This window comes from Apium graveolens, chromosome 4 (assembly GCF_009905375.1).
Source record: "Apium graveolens cultivar Ventura chromosome 4, ASM990537v1, whole genome shotgun sequence".
Taxonomy (NCBI): Eukaryota; Viridiplantae; Streptophyta; class Magnoliopsida; order Apiales; family Apiaceae; genus Apium; species Apium graveolens.
This window is the reverse complement of record NC_133650.1, coordinates 273,897,716-273,904,804: the sequence shown is the minus strand read 5'-3', so window position 1 is coordinate 273,904,804 and position 7,089 is coordinate 273,897,716. Positions and strand designations below refer to the sequence as shown.

The 7,089-nt window shown below is 38.0% G+C and overlaps 1 non-coding gene across 1 annotated transcript; it reads right to left on the bottom strand.

Annotated features, from left to right (window-relative positions):
* Positions 1-213: 213 nt before the first annotated feature.
* On the bottom strand, positions 214-320 carry LOC141721895 (small nucleolar RNA R71). The gene has a single exon (XR_012574937.1). It is a non-coding gene; the product is annotated as a small nucleolar RNA R71 (small nucleolar RNA).
* Between the last annotated feature and the right edge of the window lie 6,769 nt (positions 321-7,089).

The following is a 7,089-nucleotide window of genomic DNA, read 5'->3' as shown; positions in this document are numbered from 1 at the left end:
CCCAATACACACATTAGGGATTTCATTGAATATGCGACACCTTCAAGTTCAACGTGTTTCTGAAGATGCTGTGAAGCTGAGACTGTTCCCATTCTCTCTGAAGGACAAGGCTAAGAGCTGGTTACACTCTCTCTACCAGCTGGTTCGATTACTACTTGGGAAGATCTTGCTCAGAAGTTTCTTACTAAATTCTTCCCTATGGCGAAGACAGCTGCACTCAGGAATGCTATTACTCAATTTGCGCAGCAAACGGGAGAATCGCTAAGTGAAGCTTGGGAGCGCTACAAGGAGATGCTTAGGAAGTGTCCTCATCATGGAATTCCTGATTGGATGATCATCACTTGTTTTTACAATGGGTTGGGAGCACAGTCCAGACCCATGCTCGATGCAGCATCAGGCGGAGCATTATGGGCAAAGAGCTATAAGGAAGCTTATGATCTAATTGAACTGATGGCTGCTAATGAATATCAGTCCAACCCAGAGATATCCACAGGGCAAGGTAGCAGGAGTTCTTGAAGTGGATACAGCTACGGCTATCACTGCTCAACTAAAGGCGTTGTCTATGAAGATCGATTCTCTGGCTAACTATGGTGTTAAGCAGATAATTAGTGTTTGTGAGCTGTGTGCAGGTCCGCATGCGACAGAGCAATGCGCTATATCTAGCGACTCAGCTCAGTTTGTGAGCAACTTTCAGAGATCGCAACAACCAGTTCCAGACACTTATCATCCTGACAACTGGAATCATCCTAACTTCAGCTGGAGCAACAATCAGAATGTGATGCAACAGCCGTTCCAGCCGTTTGGAAATAAGCTGTTCAACTCTCTTGGTTTTCAGCAACAACTCCAACTTCAACAACAAACTCATGATGCAGGTCTATCTTCGAATGAAAAATCTGAATTAGAGGAGTTGAGGCTTATGTGCAAAAACCAGGCTCTTATATGCCAAAGCCAGCTGTTTCTATCCAGAATCTGGAGAACCAAATAGGGCAAATTGCTAATGCCTTATTGAATCGACCACCAGGAACGCTTCCTAGTGATACAGAAGCCAATCCAGGAAAGAGGGAAGTTGAAGAACATGTGAACGCCATCACCTTAAGGTCTGGAAAGGTCGCAAGCCCCCAAATTCAGCAAGACGAAGAGCCTGAAAAATCTCAAGATTCAGAAAATGCAGTTGTGGCTGAAGAAGATGTGCAGAAGGGAGTAGAGGTGGAACCAAGGAAGACTACTGTGGAACACACTCCTCCTGAGGGTAATACAGGGGAGAGATCTATCCTCCACCTCCTTTTCCTAAAAGGCTGCAGAAAAAAAGCTGGATAAGCAGTTTGAGAAGTTTCTGGAGGTGTTCAAGAAACTTCATATCAACATACCTTTCGCTGAAGCTCTTGAACAGATGCCTAGCTATGCGAGGTTTATGAAAGGTATTCTCTCTCGGAAAGTGAAGCTCGATGACTTAGAGACCGTTGCTCTAACGGAGGAATGCAGTGCTGTGCTGCAACAGAAGTTGCCTCCGAAGCTTAAAGATCCTGGAAGCTTCACTATTCCTTGCACCATCGGAAACTTGTCGTTCGACAAGTGTTTATGTGATTTAGGAGCTAGCATCAATCTGATGCCCTTATCTATCTTCAAGAAGCTTGGTCTGCCTGAGCCGAAACCAACATACATGTCATTGCAACTAGCTGACCGTTCCATCGCTTATCCACGAGGTATAGTGGAGGATGTCTTGGTCAAGGTGGATAAACTCTTCTTCCCTGCTGACTTTGTAATTCTTGATTTCGAGGAAGATAAGAAGATTCCCATTATCTTGGGAAGACCATTCTTGGCTACAGGCCGAACTATGATCGATGTGCAAAAAGGAGAGCTTACGATGAAGGTTCATGATCAGAAGGTCACTTTCAATGTGTTCAAGGAAATAAAATTACCCACAGCTAAAGAGGAGTGCTTTAAAGTAGAGCAAATTCAGGTTTTGAATGCACCTCTGTGGAAGAGGAAGTTGGATGTGCCATTCGATTCTCTTGGGTTAGCAGAGCTGAAAATTTCTCAGGATCGTCTCGAGTCGTCTATTGAAGATGCTCCTACACTTGAGCTCAACCCACTGCCAAATCACTTGAGTTATTCATTCTTAGGTGCACCCCCTGACAAGGGGTTGGGATATATCTTTGATGATGTAGAGGGTAGCCGAACGGATCCTCCAGTGCCTATAGAGGGTTCTTCTCATGTGCAGTAATTGATAGGACTGGTGTTGGTGATGAGCAGTACAGGCAGTAACTAGGCGTATGGAGGCCATGCACGATATTCACCGTCATTTTGCTGCAGATTTGACACATGCTTTCGGTACTGTTGTTCGAGACACTGGTGGCGAGGTTGATTGGCCACCTGATCCTCCACCCGACGAGGGTGAATCTCCCGCTAATTAGGTATGCCTGAAATCCTTATTATTGCCTTCAATGAGGACATTGAAAATTTTAAGTATGGGGGTGGTAGTTAAGGAATATTGTGTGTGTGTCATTTAGTTGCATATTCATGATAGTTTAGTTCATATAGTTGCATAATTTATGCCATATAGTTTTTTTTTATGAATGTCATGTAGCTCATGCATTTACCATGATCCCTTTTGCAATGATTTATCGACTGAATTGTGATATTGATGTGAGTGTAGTGATAGCATTAAAGTGATATTAAGTTGTGTAGGTTGATATGCATGCTAGAAACAATTGTAAGTCCACTAAGTCTTAGAGAATGCGAAAGGGCTAGATTGTGTTATGATTTGGTTGTTTTCAAGGTCAATCTATTATTATGCTTAGAATTCGATTATAGGTTCTTAGTGATAAAGACATGAAAAAGAAAAATTTTGGAGAAAAAAATATGGAAGTTGTTGCTAGTTGTGGCTAGGCGTCAAATGGCTAGTAGCCGGCTCGCGTATGTTGCGAGTAGTCTAGGGTTGAGCAAGATGGAGCGAAACGCACTTGCTCAGAGTTTAAAAAAAAAAAATTGGCATAATTGATCAAGAGTGGGCTCTTTGGTATTCGAGTTATTAAGTTCTTAGGGGACTTTGTGCCTAGCGACCTAAGGCTTTTAGAGTCTGGGATCCGCTAACCTAACGCTCGTTACATGGATATCATTGTATAAGTCTTTTGTGGACCTCACTCATTGCACGGTCAAATAAGCATTTGAGTTGTAAATAAAAAGCACGATTCCGTAGTATGCTCCAGAGTTCTTGTAGTGTTGTATATCACTTTGTGCCTGGAATTTTTATTCTTTGTATAATCGTAGGATTGCCTTGAGGATAGTCTAGTCATAGTAATTGGTCTAGTTCCGAAGCATATCTGTTAAGCATTTGCACACACCACGTTTCTGGCTGTATGTCCGTTTGCATGAGTTTATTGATCTTTAGTTGTCTAACTGCATTCGTTGAGATGTGGCAATTTGGTTGATTAATTGTAGTAAGGGGGATCGCTGCATTTTCATATAGATTGTATTCATTCATATTTTTATTTGTTTTTGAGTCTGTGACGCTTGAGGGCAAGCATCGATTTAAGTTTGGGGGTGTGATAAGTGGCATTTTATACCACTTAGAACGTCTTAAAATGGCTTAAATTGGTGTCTTGAAATCAAGTATTTTGTATATTTGATGCGTTTTTCTAGTGTTCATGTATTTCAGGGTATTAGTTGCATTTCGGGGAGGAATCATCAAGAATAAGCCTTGGCATGTGTTCACCATTGCGAGAGGAAAGGAACGGGCAGATTACGGCAAAGAAACGGAGCAAACTTGGATTTTTTCCAGTGGAGGCCTGCGCGCCGCGCAGCTATGCTGAGCGGCCGCGCAGGGTCGGGAATTTTGCTAATTATTTTAGACTTCTACTTCTGTTTGGCTTCCAACTTCTATGTAATCTGAGTTTTATGGGACTATTATATAAGTAGATTTGAGACGTTTTCACAGGGGATTTTAAGAAGAAGAAGATTGTGTTTTGCGCAAGAAGGAAGGGATACCAAGGAGAAGACCTAGAAGCACAGAACAACTCCGAAAAAGAAGATCTTGTTTTCAACTTGTGATTCTTTGAATTAGTTGTAACTTTGGATGCTCGTTTTCGTTCTTGTTGAACCTAGATCTCGTTTATTCGTACTTTGATTATTATTTAGTTTATTAAGACCTTGTTTATACCATGCTTTCATTGGAACCCATGGTGACGATGAGTTCGATTATGGGCTAATCGTTGTCATGGGATTCTAGCGGATTTACTTATGGATTTCAATAGTTAATTTTTTCGATATCTTGGTGTGTGGTGATTGATTGATATCCTAGTATTGGTTGTGCTTATTCGTCTTATGTGCGTAGCTAACATATAAGATAGCGTGTTAATCTCTATTGAAGCGACAGTGAATATAGAGGTTTAGAACTTGCCATGCTAGCATAGGTTCATGTATGTGTATGCATGATTCGTAGGTAACTCTAACCGTTTTACTTGCCACTATGTATCAAGATAGATAACTTGTGCTTAAACTGTTATGTTGTCAAATTCTATAGACATATAGGGTCTCAATATAATTGGTGCCTATTCAGCTTCTATCTCTTTTGTGGATGTCTGGTAGAATGGTACTCGTGCAACGAAAGTTGGCGTTTATCAGTTTCGTGTTATCTGATTAGTGTCCTCACCATCACATGCTAAGGTTAAGAACGAAAGGCTATTGAATGAAGTATTTAATGAAGTTAGGATCCCAATTTATCATATATATTAATTTAACCTCAATTCTCTTAGTTAATGTTATTTAGTATAATCTCTTAGTTTAATAAAAACCCAATTTGTATTTGTCTTAGCATTGAGAGATAACCATACATTGTTGCATAGGTGCATAAATTAACTTAACCTAAACCAGTCTCTGTGGGAACGAATCTGATTTATATCTTATACTACTTGCGAATGCGTATACTTGCGTGATATTAGCGCGTGTTTTCGCCCTAACAAACTCTTAGTTCTTAGTGGCTTCTTGACTTGTCGATTTCTCAGAGTTCTCTAGTCAAATTAACTTGTCGAAATCTCAGAGTGCTCTAGTGAATTTTAACTTGTCGATATCTCTGAGTTCTCTAGTGAATTTTGACTTATCGATATCTCTGAGTTTTCTAATGGAACTTGACTTATCGATAACTCAGAGTTCTCTAATGAATGTAGACTTGTCGATAACTCTGAGTTCTCTAGTGAAGAAATGACTTGTCGATATCTCCAATATTCATGTCTTCAATTTAGCTTTTCGTATCTTTCTGAGTTCTCTAGTAGCTTTCCTGACTTCTCGATAAGCCATTCTGGAATTCTCGAATGACTTATCTATAACATTAAATATGTGACTTGTAGAGATCTCGACTTAGAGTATTTTTCTGCAAACATATTTATTCAACTCCAAACTTCTTTAAAATTCTTCTGAGGCATGATCTTCTTGATCTTCTTCCAGATAGAATCATTAGGCTTGATACTGTTTCAGGAAAAAGACTTCAGTCTGCTCCTTTGCATTTTTACAGACTTTAAGTGTTATAAGTACAAAATACAGATTAAGATAACAATACAACTGTTGTGTACTTGATGATCACTTCAACAAAATGTCTAAGTAGATTTTACTTAGTGAAATTATGTAGCACTCGACGGATAAGAGTTTTAGTCCCGACGGATAACTCATTATAGTCCCGACGGATGATTAACTTATTATCCATCGAGTGAGTAGCTTATGTAATAATAAGTTTGTAGCACAGTGATGTATGCACCTTTGTATAGAATCTGTAGAAGCATATAAGTCATGTTGACTTTAACTAGATATGCAGAATAGGTTGATTAACTGTACATAAGCAATGTCTTGTAATTCTGTATAAGTGAAATGAAGTCAAGTGCCAAAATAGCTACCGACGGATGATTAACAAAGCTTCGACGGATGATCAAATGACTATCAACGGATGTTTAACATAGCAGTCGACGGATGATCAATTAAGTCATCGACGGATGATCTGAAATTCGACGGATGATCATATCAAGATTCAAACATCAGTTGAACAGTGAAAGCTGACACACAGCCGTCGAGTTGGATACAAACACACTGTGGAAGCCCATTAACTGGGTAATAGAGGACGAAAAGCAGCAAAGATCAAGACTGTTAGATTTTATATTTGTTCAGTTCTTTTGACTTTGTAATCTTGGTAATATATAAACCAAGAGAGTAGCAAATAGAAAAATAACTGAGATAGCTGAGAAACATACAAACAGAGAAATCTTTGTAAGCACAATCTTTAGCATTTCCTGTATTCTCAGCAGTTCTATTTTGTAAGCACTGTGAGCATTTCTGCACACAGAGTCCTCTCGATATATTATATATCTCTGGTGGAATTGTTTATATCCACCAGAAAGTTTTTAAAAACTCTTGTTTTTAATTACTTATGTTTTGATTCATTCAAGTTTACATTCCGCATTGTGCTAATCAAAACAATATATCCATAATCGAGTTGAACATTTTTATTTCAAGAAAAAGGTTCAAGAATTTCATTCAACCCCCCTTCTGTAATTCTTGCTATATCGTTAAGGGACTAACAACAACTTACTTAGGGTTGACAAAATATCTTAATCTTGTTAAAGTGCAGACATGTCTTTTACAACAATACTGGTTGTGAAGTATGTAGCATATTCTTTTTGCCGCAATTTATGAACAATGATTAATAAGAAAAATAAAATAAGGGTATTATTTTGTATAAATATATTGTGTAAATCTGTAATGTTGATAGGACAAAAGTACGGCTCAAATGAATAATTTTGAAGGAATAATTGATATAAAATAATGTCACAATTCCTTAAGATTGTCCACCATTATATTCTATATATCTACTAGCCTAAAACTCATGCGATGTACGGTTTATTTATAATATTATATAATTTTTGAATTTAATTTAAAGTAAAAATTTTAAGCTTTGAATTTTTTTATTTAAAATTTTTAATAATATAATTGACAATAATTTTAAATATACACGTGTATAAATTGGTGATATTTTAATTTAAAAAAATGACTAACTGAATATATAATTTTATTAATATTTATAGGTGTGTTGAGGAAAGATAATTA